This window comes from Dromaius novaehollandiae, chromosome 1 (genome assembly GCF_036370855.1).
Source record: "Dromaius novaehollandiae isolate bDroNov1 chromosome 1, bDroNov1.hap1, whole genome shotgun sequence".
Taxonomy (NCBI): Eukaryota; Metazoa; Chordata; class Aves; order Casuariiformes; family Dromaiidae; genus Dromaius; species Dromaius novaehollandiae.
The window spans coordinates 140,880,896-140,897,107 of record NC_088098.1 but is presented as its reverse complement, the minus strand read 5'-3'; the positions used below and the strand labels follow the sequence as shown (position 1 = coordinate 140,897,107).

Here is a 16,212-nt window from a genome sequence, read left to right as displayed (position 1 = left end):
TTCCGCCTCTGCCGCGCTCCCGCGGCGGGACCGCGGCAAGAGGGCGCCTTCGCGCGTGCGCAGCCGGGGGCGGCCCTGGTCGCCGCGTGGGGGTCAGGAGCAACCGTTGCGGCCGTTGAGGTACGCCGGGCGCTGCCCCGCCGGGCGCGGCGGCCCTTAGGGGCTGGTCGCGAGATGAGTTGCGGCGGCCCCGTTTCGCTGGGCAGATGAGTGTCTGGCCTGGCCTCGGAGGGGAGTTTCTCAAGGCAGCCAGCGCTACCTAGGGGTTTGAGGCAGAAAGAGCGACCTCAGGGCGGAAAAATATAGTAGCTTATTAGCCTCTTTCGCCTGTGTGACCTCTGCACTTGGTACCTGGAAGGGGTGGGCACAGGTTTGGGATACAAGGGGGTGCAACTATTTTTGTGGGGAAAACCAGCCGGCTAGCTTGTGGCTGTTTAAAGTGGGTGTGCAGCTGTGACATCAGGCATCTTTCCTGGGCTGAATTGCTTTCTGTGGTTGTCTGTCCCAAGATCAAGAAGGATTTCAGCACAGCTTGCTTACATAAGACACCCAGTGTGCCGACACTAAAAGTTGGCAAGATGAATCCCAGCTTTGATGTTCAGTGGTAGGTGCTCCTTTTGGAAGTCTAGTAATGGAGATCATCTTATTGCAACAATTCACTGTACAGAATCAGTTTTCAGCCATTGCTGATCTGAGCTAAGTCAGAGCCAGTAATACAGAGTTGAAAAGACCATATGAGACATGATTCTTCTAGTGCACCTCTGTTCCAATTCAGTTATCATAAAGTACGTAAACAGCAATATAAGATAAGGAGCTGTGTCATTTCAGGGGTGCCTTAGGGGAACCTGGGTTGTGCTCATTGCAATGGACTGCACATGGGTCTAGTAAAATACAGTATTAGTTTACTAAAGCTACACTGGTGAGATTGGTTATAGCATTTTAAATGCTACATTTGGCCTCTATCTTTCTGAAATTTGGTTTCCAATTTGTAAAATGTGATTAATGGATTTTAGTTTCTAGTATGTAAAATGGAATTGATTAGTTTTGGCAATTTTAAAAAAATTGGCTTCATGGGTAGAAATCATTACTGTTACTTACAGAAAAATGCAATAACACAATTAAAACACATGTAGTGTCTTGTTATTTTCTGAAGGTTATAAATATATGCAATTTCTTTGTAAAATATTCTGTGTCGTGTCTCAAAGGAGCTGCTTTTTTAACAGTTTAGACCTAAAAGCATAGGCACTAAAACATTGGAAGTGGCTGGGGAACACTTGAAAATTACACACAGTTTTAAGGTGAACAAGTGTTCTGAAACAAGGCAAATGCCTGTTGGAGAGGAATGCTGAAAACAAGTTGAGAAGCTTTATCCAGTTTTATTTGGCCCTCTTTTCAACTATTAAATTTCCTACCCTTACATTAAAGTGCTTGTTTAATAAATAATAATAAAGTATTAATTTGTGCTTCAGTTTGTTTCAGACAGTGTAGAATTAAAGAATATCCACCTTTACTTTCGAAATTTGGGCATTTGCGGGGTCTTTGACTTTTAACTTACTGCTTATCAGACATGCCTGTGAGAAATGGAAGATACAGATAAAAATTATGTATGTTTTTCATTAATTAATTTCACCCTAACATCTTACAAATATTCATAAGTTTGTAATGGTGGTATCCTAAGGTAGAAAATACGTGAATAAAAATTTGTAGGATAATTTCTACATAGAATCATGCAAAATATATTTCCTTGTATAGAAGCTGCAAAGCCTATTGTATCATAACATAGAACTGCACCTGCTGACCTATTATGAATCATAAATTAGCGTAAATTAGTTTTGAAGACAAATGCTGTATTTAAAAGACAAATCACAGGAAAATTCACTTTTATTATGTATGTATGTATGCCATCAGCAACTTAAAGATGGTTAGAAATGAGAACACCAAATGTACATCTGTGTATTTGAGCACTGGAAGACTGATGTACATACTGCTTGTCAGTGTAAGGAAAAGAAATATTAAATGTGACTCATGCTAGTGAGTTATGAATGTTTATGTTTACAAAATATTTCTGGAAGTGTTATAGGCATCTTTTTATTTAGTACGACTTTGGAATTGCTTACTTTGAGTCTTATAGCTTGCCTTGGATTTTTTTCTGTATCACAGGTAGTGCTAAGTCTGTAAGTTAAAATCTTGTTTCTAAGGAAGGAAGAAGAGAAATAAATTAATCATCAGTGGCATAATCCTGAGGTATGCTTCTCATTAGAGCAATGCAGAAATATCTGAGAGTTCAGGCCCAGTTTTCACGGGAACATAAAGATTGGACCTCTGACACTTTCTCACAATTGGTGGTCCGTAAAAACTAGACACGAGAAAGAAGAACGTAGACCTGAGTACACCATCCACTAATCGACTCCCCATTTCTCTTCCCGTTCTCTCTACCCTTTTCATGTGGCTGTTACTCCTGGCTTTTATCCCATTCTTTTGTTAATTTAAATGATTACCATGATTAGCAATACCAGATGTCACTTCATCTGATTCAATAAAATATTTTATTGCTCTCCCTGCTCAGGAAGGGAATTTTAAAATGGCAAGTATTTCAGAAACAAAGGAACTTCTTATTTTACTATGTTAACACAACTGTAGTCATAGATAAACGCTGATTTCCTTTAAGTCATTGTTTACCACAACGTTTTATTAAACCTGTTTTTTGTACACATGCAGTTAGAAAATAAGCCCATCCCCAAAGAAAAATTGCTGCATTGAATAGCCTGCATATAGGGTTGCCTATATTTCCCTGCAAAATTAGAAAGTTCTGCATTCAGCTTTCTTACAGAAGTGAAGAAAACAAAGTGACTCTCCACTGGAAGTAAATTTCAGTTTACAATGAAACAGAGGAACAAATTCCATGGAACTGATGGAAGTTATACTAAAACATTTGTGCATAAAGCTCTATTTTTTCTGAATTTTCTGTGTATTTATAAAGAATAATCCTTTAATACTTTACAAAAGCAGAGGTTTTTTGGTTGGTTGGGAATTTATTCACATTGAAATTCACTGCAGATATTTTGTGTGGACAGGAAGAGGAAGCAGCAGCAATAGCAACTGGTTTGCAGCCCAAATGCACAGTAAAGGAAAAGGAGTTGCAAAACATGGAGATCTGGGATTGTCTTCTGGCTACTGAAGTGCACACAGTAGCCAAACCCTCTTACGGCAGAGTTACTGCCTTCTCTTTCCATCACCCTGCTCTGGTCTCCCCGTACTTACAGATTGAGCTTGTAGACAACAAAGCCTGATAAGCCTTAATTGTATAAAAAAAAATCTAGCTTTAATTATAGACCGAGGATTCCTGTTCTGATGTGTAGTATGCATTCATGTTGTTAAGACCACACTTCCATCTAAATTGATACTTTAGTTGACAGCTTTGGCAGGTAGGAAAGGCACAAAAATGGCAAGAGGAACAACCTTTGAATGCTCATCCTTTCAGATGTGTTAAAGTATAGTAGCTAGCCTCTTGTTCCTTCTGCACTGTGTCTGGTCTATTCATACACTGGAAAAATACTAATATAGATTAAGGTTTCTGTTTTGGTGATAATAAAATGTGTAATCAGGGCTAGGTCCAAGTGTAGGCAAAGCAAATAATTGCTGAAGACAGTATACTGTTAGGGAGATGGAGTATGTCTGTCTGTCTGTCTCTCTGCAGCTGTCACTCATCTCTCTTTTGTCCTTTTAGCAGCAAGTGCAAATAAGGCTGGTTCTTCAGCTCTGTATCTCTGGCCCATCCCTTCTCTTTTGCTAGAGATCAGGGTAGATCAGACCCCTATCCTTAAAATGTCAAAGCTTTTGCCTGCTGTGTGCTAATATTTAGATAAATTTGTCCATATTCAGCATTGTATAGCGTGACATAGATCTTTTAGTCTTTGTTCATTTATAGTCAGTCATAGTTCTTTGCCATTTTCTTAAGAAGAAAATGCACCCCCCCCAAAAAAAAAAACCAACACTAACATAGATTGCATAATAATTTAAATAACTTTGCAATATGATGTTTGCCAAAACAGGTATTTTGAAGCACTGAAGTAGTTAAGATACAGCTTAATTGGAGGTATGTAAAATCAGTTGCCTGGAAAGGCTAGCCACAGCAGCAAAAGGAGGTTTTTGGTAATATGACTCTATCTTTGTTACAGTTTTGGTCAGCATGATTAAGTTGGTTAGTCCCAAGATTTCTGTGATGTGTCTTTGCCAGTAAGACTGTGAATTCTTATTTCACAGATTGATTCTTATATAGAAAATGAGAAGGCGTATAAGGAAAATAAGAGTAAAAGTTACCTGGAAAGTCTTTTTTTGATGACAGAAATGTGATGCATATTATTCAGAAGTATATATATTTTAAAAATATGTCTGCTACTGAATGTCTCTTTCTTATGAGCTCTGTATTTTCATGGAGAGGATATAAGATCCTGATTTTGGACAGATGTCATTGAAGGATTTAGTGCAGCATTTTGCAACATTAATTCAAATTGTCCTGGATCCAAATGCTGATACATGGATTGAAAACTAACTAAAATTCAATAAAAAATAATGATTTATTGCAATGTACCAGGATTTGCAGAAACATCTAATGGTGTATCACAGGGAAAAGGATGAGCTTTTCATTTGTGGGTAGGCCAGAGCACATAGAAAGTTACTGTTGAGTAGCTGACATTCAAACCTATGGGTCTGTATGGTAGCTACCTATCCTAAATCTTAGCCATCTAATCCTTACATCCTGTGTCACAGTCATCTCACGTGCTGGAAGAGAATGAAACTGCCTCTCTCTCTAACTCTCTGCTCCAGGGGTCCAAGGCCCATCTCTGATACTGCACAGCTAGATAACCATGGCTTGGACTTCTGAGGAAATACCTAAGTTGTAAAGAAAAATGTCAGAAAGTGTAGAGGGTGAGGTAGGAAAGGTTTCTTACCATGTGAGATAAGAACAGTAAAACTGCAGACAGAGCTAAGAACTAAGACAAGGAAGAAACACCAACATGGATAAGTATAAAATTAAAAAAAAAAAAAATACAGGGTGGCAGAAGATGGCCGTTTGGCAGCACTGAGGCTCCATTCCAGGAGCTGACCGTTGTTCTCCTGACTGACTGCCTGGCTAGCAAAGTATCTTTGGGCATCTTATAAGGAGCAGTGAGCATGTTAAAGCTTAGCCTAGTAGCTTGTATGTATGGTAGCTATTGTATGTATGATAGCTAATGAATATTTGCTTTATACTTTTAGCTGTGTATATCCTGCTTGCAGAGTCTCTGTGCACAGGTAAACTGTCCAAACAAAGTGACACAAAGAGGGATGGGTTACAGGAGATAAAGTTCGCAGAAGGAACAAATGTAGGAGTTGTCCCGAAGACAGAGTTTGGAAAGATGGATCATAGGTTGCCGGAAGTCCATTGAACAAATGTTTTACAGACGCAGCCTTGTGATCTGCCATCTCAGATGCAATCAGAAAGAAAAAAAAAAGTGTGAGACAGCTGTCCTATTTATTTGTTTTTAGCCAAGAAAATCATTCCAGGCAGAAGGCTAACACTCTCAGCCTCCCTGAGTAAACAGGTAGAATAATATCAGCCAGATTATCTATTTCTCTGGTCTTTTCTGAGTTTCTTAAGTAGTTGGCTGATTGAGCTAAAGCTTCTAAACATATGCATGGGCACTTTTCCCAAGAATGTTTCTATAAAGCAAAATATTTTTTAAGTATTGTGCTAGAATACATTGATTTATTATTAACTAACACTTTCAAATGGTTAGATTTGTTGAACCTTACCAGTTCACTCCAAGCATGAATTAATTTGATCAAGTTTAGGCATATCCAATGTAACATACTTTATATGATATAACTTGCAGGCTGACCAGCTTCTACTTGATTTAAGCAGCAGTGATACGGCTATAAGTAAGCTAAAATACAAACCATGGGAAAACTAGCTGATATGTGATTTAAGGCACCCTCCCCCCCCCCCCAAAAAAAAAAAAAAAAGGTCATTGCTTTCATTGCTTTCTGAAGGACCTAATAACTTTCTCTTATGGGCTAGTTTTCACACTCAGCCTGGGGCAGGGGAGAGCATAGCCAGGGAAATCCCCACTGAGGGCCAGTGCAGGGGCCCAGTGCACCTCTGCTTCTGACATCCAGGGTGTCATACTCCATGCTGGTGTGTGCCATGCCCCTCTGTTTAACGTAAGAATGAAATGAGACTCAAAGCTTTTACTGGGGGGTTATAAAGTTCTTGTGGGGATGGAACCCACTACCTCCAAAGTAAGAGCTGTTCCTGAGTACCTTATTAAAAATATCACTACAAACATTTCCTTCAAATAAGATCTGCTAACACATTAGGGTTCCTTTAGCTATTAATCTGAAAAATGACACAATTTTCAGGACTTGTCTGCATCAGGTCATAAATTTTGTGAATACAAATCAGTCTGCTGGTCCATTTCATGCTGTGTGTGTGCAAACATATACATATATATAGATATATGATGCGTTGATACATTCCAAAATCATGTAACAAATCAAAGAACCATTTGATTGTAAAAGCAGTTGGCTTTCCAGTTTATTTGCTTAATTTAAAAATGTTTTTAGAGTTCTTATTTCCATTATTGGAATAATTTGCATGAAAAAATGATGCAGAAATGGATGACAGACATCTCAGCTGTCTGTTTTTAATTTTGCTTTTAAACTTAATATTTTAAGGCACGGTGTATCAGTTACAGAAAGTGATTCTTTGTGTGGATTTTCTACTGTAAACCATACATAATGTACCTTGTTCCAGCTTTCAGGAGTTTCTGAGATTACAGTCTAAACAGCAGATGGTGCTGCTGTTTGTCTAGTCTGACTTCGTAGATCAGCGTGGCAGTACACCACAAGTGCATTTACCTTTTTGAGTTTCCAGTCCAATAGTACCATTAATTTGGCCAGGGAGTCCACCAGAAATCAGCAGAAATGCAAATCTTTTCTAAATAAAAATAATAAAAAAGATATGTTCATTATTGTCAGAGGATTATTTTGGGGTGGTGGGGGAACACCCAAGAAATGATAATAAATCTACAAATGCAAAGCAGATATTTGTCATATGTTACAAATTGTCTTTAAAAAAAATTCTGGGAGTCTTATGTTAGACAAAACATAGTAATATTTTCTGAAATTAACAGCAGTCATAACAGGGGTAGTGACTTTGTTTTGTTTTGTTTTGTTTGTTTTTACTGTAGCTGAAACCAAAGACATAAGTGACAATGAAGATTTTTGTCAGGCAATCTAGAAGCAGTCTTGGTATCTAATCTCCCCAGTGGTCTCTAATCTCCCCAAAATGAGGATTTTTTTCATATACCCCAAAGTATAAAAGTAACCCAAAGTTATGCATGTTGTTTGATATTAGAAGTTGCATCTTTAATAAATGCTTACCTAAAAAAAATAAGATTTTTTTTTCATATAACCAGACTTTTTTACATTTCCTCTCTTTGTTTCTTGGTATCTTGGGTGGGATTCATCTGAGTAAAACAGGCGTAGGCTACGTTCTAGACATAGATATTTGAGCTAGTCATTCTAAGCTGCCTTAATGGTCAGTGAAGAGAAACATGTTTTTAGAAAGGAATTCATTTCATCCCAAAGACAATATTCCTTTCTAAAAAAGTCTGTTTCTCTTCACTGAAAATAGTTTCTCTAAAACTCCTTATTTTTCTGTATTGACATTGATATCTAAGAAAACCTCCTCAGAAGTAAATGTCTGAAATTTGGCAAAATGAATCTCTGTCTTGGCAATGAAGTAGGCTCATTCTGCTGCCAAATGCCAAGTCCGCCATCATCTGAAGTTCTGAGGTGAGATGAATTAACTGTCCAGAAGCCCAATACCTGTGTGGATGTCCCTTTTCAGATTCACAGCTGACTTGCCCATACTCTTCTTTACCACTTCCTCTGAAAACCCTTCTGTAGATGTTGCTTTGTTGTTTCTTTTATTGAATATGAATAAATGAGTCTCAGTGTAAGCATGAGAAGAGGTGTATTTGTAAACAATGGCAGCTTATAATCATTTCTTTTGATGTGTAGGCTTCTTCTATTCCTTTGCAGTTCCAGTTCAACACCCAAGTAGCTAGGTAAGTGCTTTGCTTCCTGCACATTTCCTAATATTTAAACTCTACCAGATTAATAAGTCATTAAATTTTTGCCAGTGATTTTCTCTGAAATTACCTTTTATTTCTTGTTCTGTACCCTCCTCTGCAAAAAGAGTTTTTATGTGGATTTATATAATTGCAATAGCATTTTAAAGTCTTTGTACTTTTGATAACTTCCCTGAATTGTATAATATGCAGATCAGTATTTGGATAGGCAGTTACCATAATTCATCTTTTTTGTCTGCTTTTCCATCTTGCCATCTGTTCTCCTTTGACCCTTTATCTCACCTTCTCATTGTTTATCTCGTCTTCCTTATTTTTCACACATTAAACCAAATGAAAGCATGTACAGCTGAAAATGTAATGAGCATCCTTACATCATATCCATTTATAAATCCTTCCCATGTATCCAGTACATTTTGCATGTGAAATTTCTAAATATAATGTTTCCTGGTAGAAACTTGCTTGTAACAGCATTTGTTTCTCTGTGCCTAATTAAGCAAATTGCCACTTTATTTTTTGAAAAAGGCTTTCTATCAATTTCATAGTCTGTGTTAAGCATTTGTCAATGTAGGGACAGTTAGGAAAATTAGTTAATGGTGGAATATGACTAATGAAGTAGATTAGTTAAACCTCATTAATTCTTTGTAGCTACTGATTCAGAATTAAAATGGTCATAATTGAGTTTGTAGACCCAAACTGTTTGGAGGTTAAAATGGAGCCCTCAAAATATCAAAAAGAATTTTCATCTTTGTTTTGTGTTTCTTTGAATGGAGAGGTAAAAAGAATACTTAAGACTTTGAATCCTGTACTTGGACAGAAATACTGATCTTTGTAAAAAAAAAAAAAAATACTGAGAAAAAACACTCTCAATAAGGACATAAATAATCACTTGAGCTTTTTCAGGCCACTTTTGATCGCCATATGACCTATTTGCCTTCCCTCCTTGTAAAAACATAGCGCTCTCCTTCAATTCAGGCAGTGTGTGATAGATCATCATGGTCTCAAAGTGCTCACCAGGGGTATGTAGAGACCGGAGTGACTTGTCCTGTCCTTCACCAGGTAACATACCTCAAAAGAAAATGATTTCTGCACACTATGCATCCATATTATATAACTGGATCATCACTGACATTTAACTTCAATGTCTCCTTTAGTGGGCAAGACATACTCAACTGAGAGGACAAAGTTAGTTTGTTCATTCACCCTGACAAAACATCCTTCTTGTATCTAAAAATAAACTTTTTGCAAGGAATTATGGCAAGTTCAGTGCAAAGCAAGAGAAAATGTGCTGAGCGAGGTAGTAGGAAAAGGCTTGGTAAGACTGAATGGGAGATTCTGTGCTCAGGAGGAGACAGAAGACAAAATGATCCGGATTCCTGTTCATATTTTGATCTGTTTTGCCACATTTGATATTGAATTATTTCATTAACTATTGCATCTGTCTCTTCTGAGTTGTACTTTAGCTCTACTGACCTGCAATGTAAGAATAGCAGTACATTCAGGCTAAGGTAAAAGGCTTCTATGCTATTTCTGAAGCAACATATCCAAAAGAATGAAGGAAATTTGTAGATGTGCTGTTGATTTCTAACCAGTTTGTTTAGGCTGGTAAGCAAGCTACCTACTGGCATTGTCATAACAATTTAAAAGTCTTCATCCGGTATTGGTCTCACTGAATAAAAATTCACAATGTTGTAACAATCTGGTATGGGATTCATGTTTCATATGCCATCTAAATCTCATTCAGCTGTGCTGTCAGGTTTATCGCCAAAAAATGAACATTCTACTTATGGAATCTAGCTATCCTAGATATCTTTATTTTTCTTTTTGAAAATTCTTCATACCTCTGCTAACCAAGTGTCTTAATTATGTATGTGAGCTCTCCATACATCTTAGTGTAAAAATGGAATGTGATTTTCAAAAATCTTTGAAATGTAGGAGAATCTCCCTTTTTACCTACGCAATGAAAATCTTAGGCAATGCTAAAAATCCCTGCCACAAAATCACTTTGATTAAGTACTATATCTGTCAGTGAATGATTAGATCTGTACTCCATAATTTGTTGTTTGTTTAAAGAGATTTCGAGTCTAGCCTTTGAGTTCTGAGGAAGAAACATTGTTCATAATGCATATCTTTGACCATTAAAATTATGAAATGGCAGTTTATTGCTAAACTGCAATTAAACAAGATATTTATACAATACAACAATTAGGATAGAAAGAAAAGAAAAAAAATCAACATATTTTCAAATACTTCCTGGAATATTATAGCTCATCAGAAAGTAATTATGGAAAATGTAGTTGCTAAAAAATGTTCAGGGTCAGAGATGCTGGTGAGTTTTGTACAAAAGTTGTGTGAACATTACAAAGTCCAAGCACAGGGATCGTCAAATAAACCATCAGTATTGTTCATTTTGCAATTGCTCATGCTCATGTATAAGGTATACCTTATGATAAGGTTTTTTGTGATAGGGAAGAGTGCATGAATAGTTTTCAGTTTCATTAAGAATAGGAATGTGCACTGTATCTTGCTGTATCTTATTCTGCTGCCCTGTGGCATCATAAGAAGTCAACATCATTCCCAGTTTAATACCATTGGGGTTAATCTGTAGATTGGCACAAAACTGTTATGGAAGAATATGTGTCTATATATAAAATATGTCTTGAGGGTTTTTTTGTTTTGTTTTGTTAAACTACTTTACAAGCTAAAATCATCTCCAACACTGTAAAATGAGCAAAAGATGTTATTGTAAAGATTCCTTGCAGCAATACTTAAAAGCTATTAAACAACATTTGCTAATTCAAGCTCTTTCTAAATGACTGTAGTGTATCAAAGTCATATTTAACCTCTGCTCTCATCTAAGATAGAAGTAGAGTGAAGCTATAAATATGATTAATTTGCAGAAGCTTTCCTTTCTTAGGATGCTACCACCAGTCTGATATAAACACTGCACTTTTACAGTAAGTGTGTGTGTGAATGACCTGGAGATGTTGTAATTGATACTTCTGTATAAATATGATACATTAATGCAACAAACAGAAAAGGAGGCAAAAATAGGTGTAACTTTTCAGTCCTTCAAAGCAGCTTGCACGAAATTCATGTGCCAAATATTTTGTGTATGCCTTCCCCTTTCCAGCTATGACTACAAAATAATGATAACAGTTAGCAGAGTCAAGGGAATTTAGTGAGGAACTGATGCCTGACAGGAAGGTTTGTGAAATATCAGCAGTTTAGTAATGTTTACTTTAAACTGTCTGATGACTTGAAAAACTGGAAAATCAAATCTGCCAGTTTCTGTGTCTTTGAGAAATGTGACTGCTATAGCAACCTTTTCTGACAGGTCCACTGAATCTTTCTGAGAAGTAAAGGTGAACAGAGTGGGATTTTTCTGATAGCATTATCTGTCAAGAGATCAAGATTTTAACCTGATAAAGCAGGTTTTTTTGGTTTTTTTTTTTTTTGATGAAATGCTATGCAATAATACTATAATCTGGCTAATTTAAGATATTCTGAAATAATAAAAGCTGAGTTTTCAAGGATATGCAGCTGTCAGAGAAATCAATAGGACAGGTGGAAATCTTACTAGTGTGGAGTATAGGGAGGTTGAAGCTATAACAGTTTAAATAAGACCTGTGTGAAAAGGATTAAGACACACTCTGCTTACGTCAATTAACTTATGTTTTTAGTGCTAGGGTTTTCTAAATATTTCTAAGATGCAAATTCTAGAAATAAAAATTCCTGTTTAGTCATATTGCATCCCATCTCCCTAACATTTTTCTTCTTTATTCACAAATTAAATTGTAGTGGCATTTAAATAGCTTACCTCTCTCAGAAACTGTGGAAATATGCCCATATAGCTAAATGATGAACGTTTTTAGCTGAGGCAGAGCTCATCTGAGCTGAAATCTGTTCCAGATGAGGCCAAGCAGGGTTTGGAATTAAGACCATTGTCTAAATGTGAAGTCAGTGACTATTCTGGGAAAGGCCTAGTCTTCTACCAGAAATGCCATCCTGGACCTGAGATTTTTTTCTAAATAAGTCTTTGTATGATGGCAATTTTGCTGCTGTAGGTAACTTGATTCATTAAAAGAAAAAATAAAGTTGAAAAATTCCTACCTGCTTGTAAGGCAATCCAGTCTGGTTCCATTCTCCTACTGTCTGTCCTCAGAAACCTTTGCACAAGCCTCTCAGTTCATAAAAAAACTTATCATATCTTCTACTGTAGAGGAGGGAAAGGGTGAAGTTTCTCTAACTGTAGGCTAGATGCAGCAGCAAACAGCAAAAACAGCCATCAAATGATTCCTTGACTCTGGTTCTCAGAAATCCTAACTAGAAATCCCATGAGCAATGAGTTCTCACTTCTCAGCCCAAACTCCCCATGCTATGACAGGGTTTGTCACTTCTGGGAAGCCTTTGGGAGACAAGAGCAGTTTTGGAGTAACAAAATAATTTCACAGTACAGGAATTCATACAGCCTTACAGTGAAATTCATACTAAAAATATTTCTCTCTGTACAAACCACACTTAAAAATATCACAGTGCTTTCAGTATAGTTTGGTATTTTATAACAACTTTTAAATGCTGGAAATGGTGCATGACTACTTTTGGCATCAATATGTTATAAGTGTGTGGTATCTGAATATGGTTTAATATTGTGGTATTCTGCTCTGAGTTACTGGCGCTCACTCACTTTTTTAATATGTTTTCATATTTGATACTAATCTAATTCCCAAGCAATCGTTTTTACTAAATTTTTGTTACAGGTTTTCCAACTTTGGCAACCACAAATGAAATACACTAGTATAATGGTAACTTTCCAGAGCTGATCTTTTTTTTCAGAACAGTATTTTATGGTACTTCTTATTGGTTTTGATCATGACCAAAAAAATTCCCTAAATATTCAGTAAATTCATTAACTGGTAAAAATCACATTTTAAATACTTTCATTTGCAGTTTACAAATCAGTGAATGGATTTTTTCTGAACATTTGTTGAACTGGAACAATGCTAAAGAGAAAGTGCAGGTAGGTTTCTGGAATCATCATTAGAGAAATGGATGGCAATTGCTTTTTGAATGATATGACAGTGAACTATTAAAAGCATCTCATGAATTCAGATAGTAAAATTAACATGAAACTAACTCTTTCAGTAGAAATATTTTATTTCAACCATTTTCTTTGTCCATACAGGACAGCATTTCTCCTTGCTGGAAGCATTAGTGACAAAACAAAAATCTATCTTTTATCACTATTGTGTTGTGAACAAATAACTCTTGCTAGTTCTAAAATACCTGAAAATCTTCATGATCATGATCCTCATGAGAAAACCCAGTTACAGGTAAAGAAAGAGGCTTACAAAATGCTCATGAAAAGTGTTAGAACCCCTGATGAACATGTTGGGGGGGCACTATGTGAACGTATGTGAACGTAAGAATACATTTTTTACATATTTTTAAAGGAGTGATGTAAGCAACTTTTGTTTAATTGCCTCTTTCATGTAAGGAACAGGTGAAAAAGTAGCTCTTGAGTCTACAAGATAAGCTACTTCTGCTTCTCTCTGACTGGATGGGGTTTCCAACAGAACCTGAGGAGGATGGGAGTTGTACTTCATTTCCTCTTGATAAGTCAGTACAGCTGGCAGGAGAAAGTACATTTTAGGATATTTTAATGGGTACTCAGCCTTCAAATACATACTGAAGGCTCTTTGAAGCATTCCGCTTCCTAGTACAATATAAAATTCAGTTTATTTGATAAATAATACAACTGTAGCCTTGGAATGGTAGCATATGCAGTAAAATTCTATGCACTTTTACATGAGTAATGTATAAACCTCAGAAGAAAAACAGTTCCATTGAATTTGTTCTAATGGTTTCAGAAGCAATAACTGGACTAAAAGAATATGGGGGCAAAAATAGTTCTTTGCCCTTACAACCTCACTATGTCACAGGGCAAACCTGTCATCACAGAAGAAATGAAGACTACACTTGTATGGTTGTTACCTGGATGGGACCTTCATGGGTGGAGGCTCTGGTGCTGCTCTGTTTAAATCAGTGTGTACACCAACTGAAGTTTTGATAGGTGTTAGAGCAAACTCTAAAAGCTAATAAATTTTTCATTTGCTGTTTGTTGATAATTCCATAGTTGTCTCGATCCATATTTGGACCATATTCTCACCTGTTTACTAACTTGCCTAGCTTTTTAAATTCAGGAATCTTTAATTATCTGAGTCTGTGTTCAGATAATATGCATGCAACAGGGAGTTTTTGAAGTGCAAGATATCAGATAGTAAAATGCTGTAAATCCACAGCGTGGCCATATAAACCTTGTGCTACAAGAGCTTAGCTTCATTTGGCAAAAATCTGTGAGATTCTTGAAACTATTTAGGGCACAAATCATCTCCTTTTTCACGTTACTTTCTTTTTACTAAAAGCAATTTTAGTACTTTTTACTTTAGGCATTCTTACTACAAAAGTATTTTGCTTATCATCCTTTAGAGTCTGGTTTATTGTATTTTAAATGAAGACTGACATTATATTTTGACAGTTTCTGGATATTTATGCTCTCAAATCAGGTGAATCCAGGAGGAAATCATTCTTGTCTTGTAATTAGGAGTCATGCAAGATGATGTAATTATGCAGTTTTACAGGTGCTTGGCTGAAACTGTGAGGTGTAAATATTCTTAAACTGGAAAAACATCTATAATCTTAGTCTGCTCCCAGAATAGTTCAAACTGTGTGGTAATATTCTTGGGATAAATGTATGTGATTGTGGGTTTGCATATCTCCAGTTATATTTATCTTTTCTGTACAACTGATATCTACCTGTCTGATTTCTTTGATTTAGAATTAAAAATCTTTCATGATATTGTAATTTTATAAGAGAAATTCAAACTAAACTTCAAAGCAGAACAGAATTAGGATTCAGTTACTAACATTTAATCTGTATCTATCTAAAAAATATCCCCTTAATAATAAGGCCAAATAACAGCAGAAATAACAAAAGTTAGACTTCACTCTTTAATATCAGAAATTGATCTGGGTATGTATGACACACTTATGAGACTATAGTAACTTGGATCTTCTACTGTTGTAGGAAGGGATGCCATTTTGTTTTAGAAATATGACCTATAGGCCTATAGCCCTAAGGGCCTATATTACGTGATATTCTACAAGTGTAGATCTGTGTATAACCTTTACTGAAGTTCCAGTTTTCTCTGCTTTCATCATTTGAATGAAAATACATGATCAAATTTTAAATTAAGCTCAGAAAATGATATTGTGGAACTAGATGTCTAATTTGTAAGAAATTAATTCAGTACATAATTCCAGGGCACTCTGATCACCCTAGAAGCTGAATCCTACTTATGCTAATTATTATCTTTGAGCTGCCTAGGCTTGATACTTGATATTTAATAAAGCCAGAATGACAATTTAAGTGGTTGATTAATTTTCAGCACTTTCATCCAGAAAGGACAGGCACATGCATTTAGACTGAATTCCAACAAATTTTTCATGCTTGCTTTAGGAGGATGTGTGAGAAGCAGAATACCAAGTGCTGCATTTTTTTTTTGTTAGGTTTATTACAAATTCAGAAATGTGGGTTTGTTTTCTCTTTCAGCTGATGGGACAATGCAACCTTTGAGCTGTTTGTAAGCAAGAAATCAGCACATACGACTTTGAATGAAACATTTTCTAATGCTTTTCTGAAAGGCATTAGAACTTTATAGAACTTGGTGCAGATCGCATATTAGTGCCCTTTGTTGCTGCCCGTTCACCTTATTCTCTCATCTTTGAGCATCAAGTATCATGTAAGTCATATATGTTTAACAGAGTAGAAGCAGAGGTTAGCATAAGATATGAATATAGAGCTAGCTTTTGGCTGTCCTTGAAAAGGAGATGGGCTATATTTTTTCTGTACCAGCAGAGAAATAGATCTGAAAGCAGACACACCATGACTCAAGCATCTGAGAGTAAAGTCACTAATTTTGTTTGCTACAATTCTTCTTTCTGAAACACAGCCATCATCTTTTGACTGTTAGGAAAATTAGACACAATGAAATTCAACTGGAGCTTTATTCATAGC

General features: G+C 36.3%; 1 long non-coding RNA gene across 12 annotated transcripts in view; it reads left to right on the top strand.

Moving 5' to 3' along the window:
• Positions 1-3: 3 nt before the first annotated feature.
• LOC112989574 (uncharacterized) overlaps positions 4-16,212 on the top strand; it is a 76,061-nt gene continuing 59,852 nt past the window's right edge. For 7 of the 12 annotated variants that reach the window (XR_010385830.1, XR_010385824.1, XR_010385822.1 and 4 more), the window contains exons 1-4: positions 6-120; positions 8,068-8,114; positions 13,086-13,155; positions 15,748-15,937. This is a non-coding gene — a long non-coding RNA (uncharacterized LOC112989574). Of the gene's footprint in view, positions 121-8,067; positions 8,115-13,085; positions 13,156-15,747; positions 15,938-16,212 lie in introns of all 12 variants that reach the window. The other 5 variants (XR_010385839.1, XR_010385831.1, XR_010385825.1 and 2 more) reach the window with 4 other exon arrangements.